This window comes from Macrosteles quadrilineatus, unplaced genomic scaffold (assembly GCF_028750875.1).
Source record: "Macrosteles quadrilineatus isolate MER2022 unplaced genomic scaffold, UCM_ALF_1.0 Scaffold_6__1_contigs__length_79288215, whole genome shotgun sequence".
NCBI lineage: Eukaryota > Metazoa > Arthropoda > Insecta > Hemiptera > Cicadellidae > Macrosteles > Macrosteles quadrilineatus.
Genome location: NW_026542599.1, coordinates 74685794 through 74701511, shown reverse-complemented (window position 1 = coordinate 74701511; position 15718 = coordinate 74685794). Strand labels below are relative to the sequence as shown.

Sequence of the window (15718 nt, the reverse complement as noted above, 5' to 3'; positions counted from 1 at the left end):
AGTAGTTTATGCAAGGAATGCGTTAAGATAGTGTCGTTTACTCTTTTTACGCGAGTTGCTTTACCTACGACAATATTTTCTTATTAATAACCAGACAGGATGTGAATGAAGCGCGAGGGATGTTGACTTGGAAAGTCCAAGCGTTGTCCGTGCGAAATAACAGGGGAGAAATAGCAGAGTTTCGCATTTTTCCACGAGAGGGTGGTCATTAAGGATTCGTCATCGGTATGCTTCTTTTTGGGGAGATGAGAGCTAAATCTCATTTCCATATGTGCCGTTGACTGTTACACATCGTGATGGAGTACACAACTACTAATAGAGGTGCGCTTAGTCTTATTTACAACGGGTATGGATATTATAAAAAACGCGAGAATAAATCTGGTGAAGTGATCTGGTGGTGTAGTAAATCGTATAACGGTGGTTGTCTAGGAAAGGTGATTGTTAAGGAAGAAGTAGTGTTGAGGGAAGAAGCTCATCAGTGTATTCCGGACGTTGCAAAGTTGGAAGTGAAAAAAGCTATTGCTAACGCAAAGAAGAGGGTTCGACAAGAAGACAACACAACCGTGGACCATACAGCCAATAGGCCAATAAGACTGTATCTTGGGTAGGCCTATGTAGGCCTACCCAATTATTCATAACAACCTATTCGACGACGATCCTTGATACCGGTACTTTTCCCTAGAATACATGGCCTACCTACTTAGGAAATCAAATTAAAAACTTTCAAAACACAACATTGTGTGATTTTGTTCACATTTCCTTCTAATATTAACTACATATACCAAACATCATTATAAAGTGGTAGGGGTGATGGGTAGGAAGGGCTTTTACATAGCTGGGGGTGGGTGGGGTCCTAGGAGGCGGGGCTTCGCCACCGTGGATGGAATAGGACTCCTGACGCAGGTAGAGCTGAGGATTATAGGGGTTAATCTGGGACCGCGGGCGAATTGGGAGTAATTAGGCTCCGGGCGAAATAAAACTCGGGCGGAATAGGACTACACGGCCCACACAATAGGGCCAAGGGACGAGGCTATTAGTGCGGTCGACTGGTTCTGCCAGTAATCCGCCTCAGGAAAGGTTGAATTTTACTATAGTTTTATTATAGCAAAATTCAGCATGATGTTTAGTCTATGTTGACCATGGAAGCTACATTCTAAAACATTCCACCCTGTCTCATTACCGTAGTACAAAATAAAATTATCTCCACAAGTAAACTTGCTCCTAACTTATCTATACTATACTGTAAAGGCACCCGTTATTTTCTACCGCATGCTACAGATCAGCACCGAGTTCTAGTGCAAACTGTAGTGTATTTATCAGCTGCTGAAGCCTTGGGCTCAGCTGACGTCGGAATGTTACGATACGTCAGCTGATACTAACATTCTGCAATCCAGGTGTAATTATAGAACAGCTGTTATTAGTTTAGATAGATACTGTGCCCCAGGCCGCCCAACATCGCTATAAGTATCTGATAGCCTATTTCGCTAAACTTTTACATGCTCTGTTATTGATTTGTTTATCATGAAGATTAATGGGTGGAAAATTAAGCTTGGCTGTGTTCCGTAAATGTTTTAGATTGTTCGATAAGGTTTTAAATTTGATATTTTGGAGTTGTTGCGTTGTAGGGTATAAGTTATGTTGTTTTGTGTTCGTTGGTGAATTTTGTCTTCTACTAGTGTTACCTATTATTTAGGTTTTATAGTTCACTCGTCGTGCAGTAAGTTACTTCCTAGAAGTATTTTTTTTTAATAGGAAGGAGGTTGTTCTATATCACAGCACAAAATATTTACAACGAGTTCCCTTTGCAGTTCAAAAGCCTTTCGTAAGCTTTCAAGATAAGAGTGGAAGTGTTTTGCACAACATTATTTTCAGATCAGTGTTATATAGGATAAAGATTCTTTAATGTTATCTACTGTTTATTTGCATGAGTTTAGTTGAATTGTTTTAACGTGAGTGGTTCTGTATACCAGTTTGTACTGAGAGGCGCTCGAGAATGAAGGTGTTTTGATTGTTAGATGTAGAAGATGTTAAGGGAAAATGTTAAAACTAAACCTCAGAGGCAAATAATGAACAAATGCATTCAAACACAAGCAATTTAAGTCAAAGTTAATAATCACCAATCAAACTCACAACATATAAACATAGAGAACGAACGTAGTATATTCAAGACTAGGGGTTCCACCTAATAAACACCATCGGGCCAATTAGTAGCGTTAGCGGTAGCCAAGGTTGATCTAGTGATAGCGCTCAAGGTCGTTTGTGTTGAGTCAAGGTCACGGGATGTGCCTATTGTCTTGCATTGATGAGTCGGGAGCAAAGCAGAACTGTTTATTATGCGAAGGGATTCTAATAGCGCGTGACAAGTGGTATACACCAACTTCGATGATTTTAGTTGTCGACGTTATGTGTTTAATCACGTCGTAAGTATTTTAATGTATGTGTTTTAAATAGACTGTAGTATATTCTAGAGGTACAAAAGCTTACTTAAACTCTTTGGTTTATCTATCAATAGAAGTTTTAGCTCAGATACTTCAGAACCGTAATAGGATGCTTATACACCTTTGATCATACAGGAGTTTTTAAATTTCCTAATTCGTTAAAACTAGCTAATATTTTTGTCATCAACGAGTAGGCCTAAATAATGCTTGCGGTGTCCATATGCGTAACTAGTATGTCATTAATGGGGGGGGGGGGTCACCGAAGGGTCTGGGGGTATTTTTAATTTTAGGAAAGATTGTTATTGTCACGTTTTAAGATCAAGGTCGGGGGGGAAGCCCCAAAATCTCCCCCCTGGTTATACCAATGTAAATTTTAGTTGCAACTTATCGACAACTGAATATAATAGCTACATTTATATCTGAAAATGATTCAGAATTTTTAACCAACTCTATTCCATCTTATCTTTTTCTGTTTCTTCAGGACAGCCAAATGTATGTTCAATGTTTCATGACAAACCTCTGGTCCTCCAAAGTACTTCAAAGACAGACCTAAACGTTTTAGTATAGTGCAGCTGGACCCTTTGGAACATCGTGGCTGAAATGCCACCCCTGGCTTACGAAGACACCCTCTTGAAGTATTGCAAACAGCTTTTCCGAAAGGGTTTCCATTGCCTGGATAGGTTTTTAGTGGGTGAGTCCCGCACGCCAGGGTAAAGTACAACCTTCAGACCCTGACGGTGCATACGGAATTTCATTACCGTAAAGATAGTTTTAGTAAATATTCAAAATTTAGAAAAAACATGAATCCCTCCAATGCTTCACTTGTTCCTCAGGACGGCCGAATGTCCGTTTATGACAGATCTCTGCAACACCAGTCCGCTCTAATTCCCGAGTCGCGTAGCTCGAGGGTTCCCTACCACGTTATAGCCACATTAAGATGGTAATGTCAGCTGCAGCCTTGGGCGTGGGGCGTGGGGCATTAGAAGGTATAGATGAACCACGATTTGGAGCAAAGCCACACTTGTACACTTGTAATCTGATGGGCATCGTGGTTACTCTCCTGTGTTTAAATGTTCACTTGAACCTTTAGGCAATTCGTCACTCATTTGAGGGTTATTGTACTTTAGTGTCAGTGTAATGAACGAGATTTCACACTAACCAAAGCTACGTTCTGGGAGGTATCGTGGTTACTTTCATTAGCTACAATGTTCACTGTACCCCTCGGCTATCCGTTACACATTTGAAAGTTATTGTGCAAGTTGCAATGCTTGTCCTGAAGAATTTACGTAAATAAGCTGAGGATACAAAAGTTCTAGAAGTGTTCAAAGACTACTAAGATGTTGCGGGGTGGATACAAACTCATGTGATAAAAAAGATATTGGGATGATTTGTTTTAGAAGCTCAAGGTAATTTCTTAATCTCCTGAATATTATGAAAGGATACTTAAAAAATGAAAATATTACAAAAGTAACACGCTTTCTTATACTGTACAAGCTTTTCTAAAATTTGTCTTCCCTGCGCACTTGGTAAGCCAAGATAAAATGCAATGGATTCAGTCAGTAGTCTAAGCGTAGTAAAAGAAGGTGGCTGCTTAGCAAAATGCCTTGCTCCTCAGACCCCGGTATGAGAGGAACAGGTGATCTCGGGCATTTTCAAAAAATCGAAATGGTATTTGGAAAACATAGACTGGGTTTCTTTAAAAGAAACCCATAGTAAATTAATTTATTGCGTATAACACATAAAAAACAGAGAACATGTCTTCTTTAGCGTCTCTATACTCTATACGATGGAACATGTCTACCTGGGGATTGGCCCCAAGCCATATCATACCAGCATCACGCTTACCAATCACTGTAACTCACCCATCCTTCGACCCAGACTGGTGGCTTCCCCGATCTGATAACCCAGATGATAGAAGAGCCGAACCCAGCTTGGCTCCCGGCTCCCGCGAGCTGTATTTACGACACCAAGCTCACTTTTGATTTGTGAGGCGCTCGCCCTGTTCATTATGTACTCTCTTTATAAATGCCTATTTATTTCATGTACGCTTTGATTCCAAGGCTAGGGCCCCGCCGTTTGATTGGGGGATAAATCAGCCGTAGATACAGTCAGGGGTGCCACACGCTCGGCTCCGAATGCTAATTTACCTCGGTACACGCATGGTGCCTTGTTCGCCGTCGTTTATTTGTGTTGCTGTGTTGGTATTACAGACGAACCCCCCGCTGCCGCAATGCCAGTGGTACCACTACCGACGGTTTTATCACGCAAGCGTCCTAGTGTGTACTTAAATCTCTACAAGTTGTGTGTAGAAAGAGGCGAAGACTTGTGAGTTGTTACAGAAATTCAACTCCCTTCTAGTAATTTCTAAAATAAAATTCAATTTTGATTTCATAATCACCCCCTACATATTTGATTTTACGAATAATCCTTTGATAGTGAAAACTGCTGTACGAATAATTATTTATAGACATTTTGAGTAGATGCACCTTTGACATTTGATTAACGATGCCAAGGCAAGAAAGTAAGATAACTTAAACCCCTCAAGTACACAGTGGTTATCTTCATCAGAAAACACTTATATTCACATTTAATTTACTCCTGGTGCAATATCCAATTAAACGCACACCTTCTCCTTCACATTCCTCGGAGCTTCAAGTCATAAACTCGCTGTATAATTATCCCAAACGGCTTGAAATTAAAATCACACGAACCTTTGATTAATTTAACAATTTCCACGCCACTTGCGGAAATTACAACACGTTTGATTGATTCCGTCCAATTTGCAAAACGGGGTAAAAGTGCGATAGGTCTGTAATTTCCTACAGCTTTCTTGCCTCCTTGTAATGACTGGGTCGACCGACGATTCCTTGATTTCCCGATGTTCGACGAACCGGAGCTGAAGGAATGTCTCGGATGTCCAGGAGGTTGCCGATGAGGAGGTTCGTAGAAGTAGCGGAGTCTGAATTGTTTATGCAGCGAGGCAAATGTGATTGGCCAAGTCCACAAGCTGAGGCCCGCTGAGTCATATGGTGAGGCTAAGCTATGGCAGGGGAATCCCAGAGTAAATTTGTATGCAAGTGCATTATTTAATGTTTCCTGCGTTGTGGGACTTAGATTGCGGTTGTGGTCTAGAGAGGAAATGTATTAGCGTAATATACTTTTCTGCGAACATATATTGAAATTGGAATTGGAAAGGGTTTCCTTCTATCTACATCAGGCTTTGTTGGTGTAGGCTATAAACTATCCAGCTTTGAATTGTGTAAGAACAATTACAATACACTGAACTACAGTGTTGAAGAAGTAACTGACAAGGATCCAAAATTGTTATTGGTAATTTTGTTTTTATATACATTGAAATTGTATTCTTTTTCTGACTGACTTTTGATGACTTTTATTTTGCCACTGGTCTATGCATTGTATATATATGTTTATGGACAATAAATGATTTGATTTGATTTTAGCATTTTACAACTCTGTCACTTTCGTAAAAGTAGAGTATCTTTTTACTTTCGTGCTACTCAACCATATTATCAAATTTTTTTCTTTGTTTCATTTATATTTGTTTGTTTCAGGTAAGAGGAGACAGAACACTTGAGGACGTCTGGTTACTTAGTAAGTTCTAAACTATCAACTATACAAACAATCTGCATGCTTTTGTACACTTAATTGCGCATCGATAAACAATCGATACTTACCTTCACAAAAATCTCAAATAATTTCCAATCAATGCCATTATAAAACCGCGATCGTGGGAAGCCAAAGAGCGACCAACGATCAAGACGCAAGAAATAAGCAGATTAAATCTCACATCCGCTGTATTGAATGGGGCCTCGGTTCGAAATTAAAAACACATTTCCATTAAGAGAGGTGGAATTATTTAATAAGCGATAAATCAACCAGGATTGAGTTCGCAGCGTAATGGAGCGGTCGCGTCGGCCAATGGGAGGGCTTCACTAAACAATCGAGGATATTAGCAACATAAACCAAACAATCGCCGGGATCGGTTGATAAATAACGCGAAAATAGAAGTAATTACAAGCGAAGTTTTCTCCGAGGCACCTGCAGACCGAGTAATTAAGGATACAAATTGTTCGGATAACGGAAGAGGGTAAATAAATCACGCAGATTAATCAAGGACTTCGGGATAGGATCGGCGACCTCTGCTCCGTGTCGAAAACGGTTGCGAAACCTTTGACGTAAATGGAGATGGATATCTGGAATTAGGCAGTGACGGGTTAACGTGGCGGGTCAAAAAGTGACGGTTTGGGTGGTTTCCTGGTGAAAAGTATTGTCTGGGATAGGCTGAGGATGCGGCGTCTTTTGGTATTGGGAATTGGATTTTATGTCGATAATTGAGGTTTAAACTTCCTGGCGTCATCTGCGATGCGCTATGTACTTCAATACTTGTTGCCAGTGACGCGTATGAACTCTGTTTCCTAAATCTTCCATTTTGGGATTTATTTTTTGATATAATGAAAATTCCTTTCAGCTTTCCCACTTTATGTATGTGCAATTAAAAAATGGACCCATCTGTTCTTGATCATTGTGGTTTAAAATAATGGTGTTGGCTAAAGAAATCGTGATCTTAGACAGCAACAAAGCTACACAGACCATCTCACTTCCTTCTACATTCATCCTTTATTCATATGTTGGTTTCAATATGCCAAGTTGCTCCCCCTCGCAACTTATTATAATTATAAATAATAATGGTGCTGTTAATATGGCATGCACGGAAGTGTAGACAACAACGCTTTGCTTGACAATCGCTCAATATATTATCACATTAAATATTAAGTCCACAAAACCCTCTTTGATTTTGAATTAGTACCTCATTACATTGACTATTAAAGTAGTCGATGCTTATAACTATATTGTTATGCGTGCAGTCATAAGCTTCTATTTAGAGTTGAATACTCTACGCACAAAAGCAACAAATAAGCATGACTTGATGAATGCGCATACAGATTCTAAATGGAAACATAATTTCTTTTCCCATATGAAACATTTTACGAAAAAAAACTCGCACTGGTACCAACCTAACAACACCTCTATCTTTTACCTCGACCACTATAAATCCCCACGCTGAAGTGCTTGTGTTGGTATCACTGTATCAAGCGACGTCCGACAAGAAGGCGTCCTTGGATTGTGAAACTTGGACAAAAACACAGCCTTAAAATTAGCCCCTGATTTATATACACGATTACTCTACTTTCCCTGACCGTGTGTTACTGCTAAGTGGCCAGTGGTGTGTGTAAACAAAACACCCATGTAAACACACTTACGACTCCGATAAGATTTATTTGGTGGAATAAAATGTCTTGTACTCGTTAACGTGAACTGCGGAGATTTCGTAAACCTGTCATAGTTTTTTTGTATTTAAACGTGTTTTATTTGCAATGGTTTGTGTTATTATTGTTTATGAAAACGTTGTATTATTACTATTTATTGATCATTTAATAAGATTATTGTTATTCAGTCGTTATAAGAGCAAGCCGAGGAAGTAGTTTCAAGTCCTTTTTAAATACTATACAAGTTATTAGAAAAATAAATCTTACTGGTTGATTAGTGTACAGTTAGCAAAATCGTAAAGAAATCCTCCATAGTTTTGAAAAGGCTAGGTATTTTGAAATTGAGTGAAAGTGGAATTATAATGCTAGACTATATAAGTCATACGAAACTCACTTTCTCAGTGCAAATTCTTTTAATCGTATATTTTCATATATATATCAACATCTTAAATTTTATTATTTTGTACATTTTGTTCAAGCCCTCGGCCCTAGGCATCTACGCTATTGGTCCTGTAGAAAAGTTAAGCCATATCAAAAATTAGTGTAGGCCTAAATTGTGTGTAAATTTGTCAAGCCATTGAAAATTAGGCAGTTTTCCGAAGAAATTCGCGATAACCGGATGGTGAAATCACACTACTTTCTCGATGGATCTACAGAAATATATCTTCTGATCGGATAATACTTACAATTCATTCCTCACAGTAGCGCGTAACAGAAGTACAGACCGCCAGATGGTAGAGCGACAATCGCAACATGAATAATCCAAGAAAGTGGAATTTATGAGTCGCGGTCCCTGTTCGGGCGCCACATTTTATCGATGCTAATTCAATAATGTTTATTCGATCGGCGATTGTTGCGATTTTCGAGTAACGGTACCAGTCCTGGCCTGAACCGGTTACCGGGTCCTTTTTGGGCATCGGTTGCTTTTTTGGAGTGGTGGGTTAGTAAAAAATATAAAGTCTTTAAACGCTACGCTGTACACGTATTCAATTGCTGTGTGTTGAAGGTGGTGCATTTTCTAAAACCTCAAGTGGGTGATTTTTAAGATTTTGGGTTTTAGTAGTTATCTTGTAATTGGATTAATTGCCTATATTATTTTACACATCTTTAGAAATACTAGCCACGAATTAAACTAAAGACTAGTAAATTTCATTTTACCCAGATTGTCCCTGTAGGAACATTGTTTTGTTGAGTATGATACTTCTCAAATTTATGGAACTACGTTAAACACAGCTTCGTAATATGGTTGTAGCTCTTTTAAGACAGCAATTGAAGGATAATGGAAAAGGTACAAGGAGTTGAATGGAAAGTTTTTTTAAGTCCTAGCACTTCTTCTAAAGTTTTTAAGGTGGTATACTCTTTTCGATACCTTCGAAACACCGAATAATGTGATATAGAATTTCGACATGTTGGGATGTCTAGTCAAGAACACCATTTGGACTCTTTCAGATGTAAAAAAAAACTCTCTGTAACTTTCCAAGGTCTAAAATACTCTGAAACATTCTAGATTGTCTTATATCCATAAACTTACATGCAAACAATTGAATATTACAACTCCCAAAACCTTTACAAAAGGACGTCATTCACCTATTTTGGACCTTTGTCCAAGTGTTTACAAAATCATCTTAATCAAAAGCAATCTACACGTTTAAAACACACGGGCAGTATCGAAGTACCTCAACAAAGTAACCACACGGTAGACTGTATGTAGGCTCAGGCACTATACTAGTCCTAGAGTTTATGACGCCGGATATTCATATTTTCACCCACCGTTAGTCTATCGTCTATCGTCCAACATTGCCCTAGGTCTAGGTACAGCGGCTTTATATTCCCTCGTAAACTGCCCGCTGTAACGCTGTACACTGTAGATGAGATTTAGCATCCAATAAAGCCATGCTCTGTCTTTCCCTGATCATCGTTGGTTTATAAAGACGGCGTCGTTTGTTTTTGCTACAATCTCGTGGAAATTGTCATTTTAGTCTATTGTTATTGACTATAAGTTATTGTTAATTTGTTAATGAGATTTCATGTGATAGTGGTCAATTTGTACAGTTTGTTTTTGTTATGTGTTTTTTTTTTTAGGATTGAGGTTTTACACACGAATTATTAGTATCCTTAGTCTATTGTCATAAGACTACTTTTTATCGAAGACTTAAGTGATTATGTGCTTAGGTTAACTATTATTAAACACACTGGTCGTATGTGTGTTTTTGTTATTATTTTGTAAAAAGAAATTGTGTGTGAAATTCTATTCAATAGCTAAAGATAAGGTAGTGTGAACAACTTGTGTTGTCTAAAATGCACACACCTTTCATAAATAACCAATTCCACTACTTGAATTATTTCTACGACAAACTAATTGTTCCAAAAAACTTATTCCAATTAATTGTTGTTTTCGTAATGCAAAATGGTTACTATATCAACCACATAAACTAATAATATATCTATCGACTCGGCAGCCCGGTAGTTTCCCCGGTTTTACATTTTAAATGCCATTTAAAGGCCCCCATGGAAGCGTTTTCAACTAACCGTGATAGTAGTGTCTATAAGTAGGCTCAGGGCGTGTCCTTAACGCGTAACACGGCGTAGTGCGGAATAACCGCGCGTTAGGGCGTTACAGCCGCCATTTCCGCTGCCTCTAGTCGATCGGCCTCTATATTTACACGCAATTAAATTTCATAGCCATTTTAATTTGACGGGGAAATTTTCTCGATCGAATATCAGCAAATAACAGTCTCCGCAGCTGCAAGGACAGATTTAATGAGATTTTCTTCCATGTTTTTGTCATTAGTGGCCTACATTTCGAACCGCTGTCGAATCCTAAAACAGTAAGGGATTTACTTTTGGCCAATTATTTTGTACAAAAACGCCGCGGAGACCGGGCCAAATCCGCCAAACCTCGTTAAGATTGCAATGATGCGTTGAAAAACGCGGTCAATTAGAGGATTTGAAGAAATTCTACTAATGAATTGTACGAATTTTGAATTGCTCGCGTACGTCGAATGCCGATTGCCAAGGCTTTAATGAGGGTTGCTGGATATGGTTGAACATTTTTGTTTAATGCAATATTCCAGCCTACTGGACTTGAATGCTACTAAACGTTCTGTGGTTATTTTTTCGAAACTTGAAAATTAATTGAACATTGGATACGTGCACTACAGTCCTAAGCAAAGACCATTCCATGTAAAATCATCAGCCTTACTTGAGGGTGAATGTACGTATGGTTTAATTTTCATAAGGAATAGACACTTATCGTGACAAATGCCTGACACAAATCCTATTCTGGATTTCGGGATATTGGAGGCATATTGACTTTAAATGAAACATATGTAAAATGGGAAGAAAAGAACAGAGCCTCCAAATTCAATCTATGATAGCTTACAATTGCGTTCACAGTTATTCCTACAAACAAAGGGAAATTGGTACCAATCCTTCAAACGTTTGAAATTTGAACCCGTGACTCTTGCATCTAATTCCGAGACATTTACCAACTTCATTGCATATGATTGAACATTTTATCCAGGCCAATCTTCTTAGTTTGAAACCCAAACATCTTTCCTCATATCCTTGTTGGTTCTCGCATGTTATTTGGGACAGATCCCATGGGCAGTTCGCGTGTGTATGGACCGTTTCTGGACCCATGTCTTCATTTCTCTCGGGTTTGTTTTATGACTTGAAATAACATAGGGTGCCATCGAAAGCCTATTTTAATGGCTCAATCGCAGGCTTCGCCTTTCACCGAACTTCATTCTTCGCCGCCGGCGTGGCTTTTATGTGGGTTAATCATGTGTAATTCCCCTACGTAGGTGGATCTGTTAGATGTTCCAGCGTTAAAAGTTTATATTATACGTAATAGGGGTTTTAGTTTGTTAACTTCCGTGAAATAATGGTAGGTGTGTCAGATTTGTAATGATCTTTCCACAGTTTTGAAGACACTTGATTTGTCAAATTTTCCTACAGCGGGGTTTGATATTGCCGTTAATTTCATGGCAATCTTGCTCCAAAGAATACTCTGAACTCCAAAGAATACAGTAAACCTATATCTATAGGTCTACTGTATTCTTTGGTCTTTGGATATTCGGGTTTACAAGTCAAAAATTATGTGACCTCTGTAAAAGATTGTTATAGGCCTACATCCAAAGGCACCGAAGCTCGCTAAAACTTTATCTAGCTCTTTTGACTTATAATACATGACCCTTGTATTAAGAACCCGAGTATTTTGCTGGGTCAAGTATTAAGAAGGGATAACTCCAGCTGACAAAACGGACTTGTAATGGTAGACCCATTGGTAGAAGTCCTTTAGGAAGACCAAGACTGCTGTGGAGTGACCAAGTGTTGATGGATGTAAGAAGATTGAGAACAAGAGAGGAGAGAATGAAGGTGGATTGTTGGCGAGGCTAAACACCTTCTTGGGTGTTCATGGCCAAAGGAGTAAGGAGTAGTTTTGACTTATAAGTTCACGAACCAGCTATATCCATGGAATAGGGGATTTGGGGAAGGTGTAAGTGTGAATTTCTGTAAACAATATAAAACTGAACACCGGTTGAAATATGGCATACATTTCTATTCCTACTCAATCAACATTTAATAATCTGGAGCAACTTTGAAAAATCTTAACAAGATGTCAAACATTTTAGGAAATTCCCTTCTGTAGATCCTGGACCGCATTCTCAAAGTAATTGCGAATTGAGGAATCCGCCAATTAAAATTGTTTGCGAAAATAAGACTGGAACCAAAATCAAGGACATCTGATTTGCAGATTTTATGCTTGTGGTTTCCATTCAAACGACCCCAATGGTATAGTCTTTATGATGGAACCTGTCTCCTAATCCCTAATCCTTCGTCTACTTGGGACTGGCCCGGGACCATTGACCACACCAGTAGACGAAGGATCAGGATACATGTTCCATCACACAGAGTATAGTACGGTATTTCAATTATGGGTCTTCTCTCGTTATATTTTTGATTGAGTGCACATGGAACATGTGTTTATTCAGAACTTTTTGTACAAATGCGATAAAAGTTGCATTGAATTTTGTAATTTGTATTGTGTGGATTGAAGTGTACTTGTAACATAACTGTGATCCAATTCATCCTACTTCACTTTAGACTTACGTATATAAGATACAACACAAACACATTTAAGGATCAGGCCCAAGCCACCTGGGGAATGTCAAAGACTCTAGTACATAAAGCTTATGTACTTAATGTCACTTTCAAAGCGGTGTAAGTGGCGCCTAATGCGGCTAAAAGCTCTCAATAAACTATGCAAATCTCAAAACGTATTATTGGGTTTGAAATGAGGGCGATAACTTTTATTAGGTAATTATTACTTGTTATGAAATAAAGTTCTCAGACTTAACACTGAGAATAATTTTCTTATCATTTTTGTTAATAAGAGATTCTACTTTTGAACAAATTGAAATTGAAAATGGGTTAGTTTTTAGTCGGAATTTAAAGTACAATATTTTTATGGTTAAATATCCGTTATGGTTAAATTATACCTATTTGGATATCTAGTTTATCGTGTGTTCTGTTCTGCGCTATCATGACGGTAGTATGTAAAAATCGTATAAAATATTGTAATTTAAAACTATTTTAAATGTATAGTCAAGTAACAAAGTTATGGACTTCGTCATGTAGCAGAGTTTTTAATGGACGTATCTATGCATGTTGTGTAGATTTTATGTATATAATCTGAGTAGAAATATAAGACAGATTTACAAATCTATTCTTAAAATATTTTACAAGATCACTATTGGCTGTAATAATCTCATTTTGAAATACGTACATTGGTGTTTTAGTTCTTTAGGGGCTAGAAATACAAATGATATTATCAGGATTCACAATACCTGGAGAGGGAGCTGGTATAGCGGTAGAGCACGGGACTAAGGTCCCTGGTTCCAATCCCGTGAATCACCAAGGGGTTTTATCTAAGTGATAATGCCATGACCTGTGAACCTAGCCTAAAGTAATGTGGAAACAATTCCGGGCTAAAAAACTTGAATACCTGTTTTTTTTATTTATTCTTAGAGGAATAAAAACAGGAACCCCTGAAGAGATTTGGATCGGCTCAGTTCCTAAATGGGTTTCAGTGCTGCAGATACCCTTCTAAACATATTTATTTAATTTCCTTCAATATTTCTCAATTTGCATTTTTTTTAAGCTCATAAGCATATTTGTGTAATATCAGCAACATTTTGGAACGGGATTTAAAAGGATGACCATTTTTGTTTACACGCTATCTACATATATGATTGCTATTTCTCAGAGATGATTTATTGCTGATGAAACGACTGCTGACGCCTACGAGTGTCGCTGATTACGCTTTAGTGTTTTGCTGATTTACCACTTGAGTAGGTAGAAGGAGTGGCGAAGAGTATTTACTTATTAAAAACAATTCATACTTAATATCTGGGAGGGTAGATCATGTTCCTCGTGTCAAATCATGAGATAAATCAATGTAATTTTTAATTTTCAACCACTTGATTGACATGGAAAAGTTAAGTTGACTTTCTAGGTTAAAAAAAAATTCCCTAAAATCATCCACCAAAATTACGTGCAATTGTATCCTAATTTGAAGTTTTTGCCATTACTATTTGGTTACGAAGGTACAGATTTCGAAGCTACAATCACTTGGCACTGCATCCCAAAATTTCTGAATACATTCTATTGAAATGCTTGCAATTTTAAACTCCTAATTTAAAATTTCAATTCACCAATTAATAAAATTTCTTCGTCATTATTGCTATTAATTGGCTGTTATCTCACCAATTCTATACCAACTGCCAAGTTAATGCAATATTGAATTAATTCCTCAAATGACTTATTTATTCCACATCCGAATCCACCAATCGCCCCTTATCCCACCCCGATGTTGACAGTTTCTCATTATCTGGCGGGTTTTTTGCTCCTTTCACAAATGGAGGTTTTATCTCCGTAATTGGAACCGACGGAGGAATTATAAACAGTTTTGGAGGGAAACCAATGTATTTTATGTGTTTTTTTCGCCCTACTACTGACTGAGTGGCAGGTTGAAATTTCACTGGCCAGGCGTAAATCGTGCGACGGAAAAGTTTACCTGGATTAATATGTCATTTGTTACAGTTTATGGTGAGTTGTTGAGTTGTCAAATGTAGGAAATTCAGCTCACTGTAATATTTTGAATACATTTGACATATTTTGAAAAGAGAAGTGTGGGGATTCATTATCAGAGACCTTTAAAGCAGTGTTGACATTTTAATTGTAGTCACGTGACGAGTCTGAACTAAAACACAATAAGTCAAGAATAAATCAATAACGGATCCGATTTTAAATATTATTACAATAATACGTGCACGACTTATACTTGACAACCGTCAACATCCCATAAGGCGCGTCAATTTTACTACCCAACGAAAAACACGGGGGAACGGACAAAACGTTTCTACCACTGTATTTTCAACATACCTCGTTAAATTACAACCGGCGATTAAAAGTAAAAAAGTAAATGACCAGTCTTGTTAATAAGGTAGAATCGACGACGGGCATTCGGACTATGTCCAAGCCAGACGCACAAGAAAGAATTATGATAATGACAGCGGCAATTATAATATCATCTGGGGTTTAGACGCGTACTGGCGTACCAATCAGCGCGTACGGGCGTGCGCGGCAAAAAGACAACGCATGCGGCCCGTAACGAGCCAACGCAGCGGCTATTGATTGAGATTCCGCTCCGGTCGCGCAGAAGCCATTGTTTCCGTCAAAACTTTTATCTATTTGGTCAACTTCTCCCTCCTTGCTCTTTTTTGCCACTCCTTCTCTATCGGATTCAAGATGGCCGACCTAATCGTCATTCAATAATACTTTAGCGGAGACTTAGACGGTGGAAAAAGACCGATGTCGTCTACAAGCGTGAGCGGCGAGCAGGATGGATTGCGACGCTGGTGCTTAGGATTAGCGCGGACAGAGACATAACTTCAAGGTCCAGGAGTGGTCGGACGGAAAGTGAAT

At 38.4% G+C, this 15718-nt stretch overlaps 1 protein-coding gene across 3 annotated transcripts in view; it reads left to right on the top strand.

Annotated features, from left to right (window-relative positions):
• Nucleotides 1-15718, top strand: part of LOC128996363 (protein grainyhead) — a 156738-nt gene that overhangs the window by 35827 nt on the left and 105193 nt on the right. The gene's annotated exons all lie outside the window — the stretch shown is intronic.